This window comes from Haplochromis burtoni, unplaced genomic scaffold, assembly GCF_018398535.1.
Source record: "Haplochromis burtoni strain Fernald_Lab_line unplaced genomic scaffold, NCSU_Asbu1 Contig_149, whole genome shotgun sequence".
Lineage (NCBI taxonomy): Eukaryota > Metazoa > Chordata > Actinopteri > Cichliformes > Cichlidae > Haplochromis > Haplochromis burtoni.
The window spans coordinates 687,976-688,684 of record NW_024582510.1 but is presented as its reverse complement, the minus strand read 5'-3'; positions in this window follow the sequence as shown (position 1 = coordinate 688,684).

Here is a 709-nt window from a genome sequence, read left to right as displayed (position 1 = left end):
TTTCCGCCCTTGTTCGCGCAACTAATTCCTTTCCCATATAAGGAGTGCGAGAGGCAGAGGGCAGCAATATACGAAGAGAGGCAGAGGGGAAAACATAGAAGAACTAAGTACTTTTCTTCCCCTCGTAACAACATATCTGCAGGCAGTGAGATATGACATCATAAAAATAACAGAAGAGGCAGCGCCTCTAAAGGAGATGTTCCTCCGAACATTTGCAGGAAAAACACGCAGAGTTGTGTATTTCATGTGGTGCGTTTTTTCTTGTCTGGGCATGTTTGCCCCACTTTACAGACTGGAAAAAAGCTGTCACACATACAGAAAACATGGACACAACTGTGTAAATGTGCACAAAAGCAATGAAGTGACTTCACTGATTCAAATAAGGGCGACAACTAAGGGTTCTTATTGTTATAACCAAACAATCTAGCGTTTGTTTTACACAGAACGGGATACAATAACCCCCCCTTAGTTATTCCCACAAATATTCAAACAGACAAATATATTTATATATGGTCTGTGTGGAGTCACTAAAGATGCTTTTAGCACTTCACCTGCTTCCAGTGTGAATGGAGAATCTGAAAAGGCCCAGCTCCAGCAACACTTGTCGTACAAAGTATTAATTATTACTTGGTCAAGTGATAAAGCTGTTCTTTACACTACAAGTGTTGCTGGAGCTGGAGCCTCTTTGAGTCTTTCCCAGGTTTCCTGA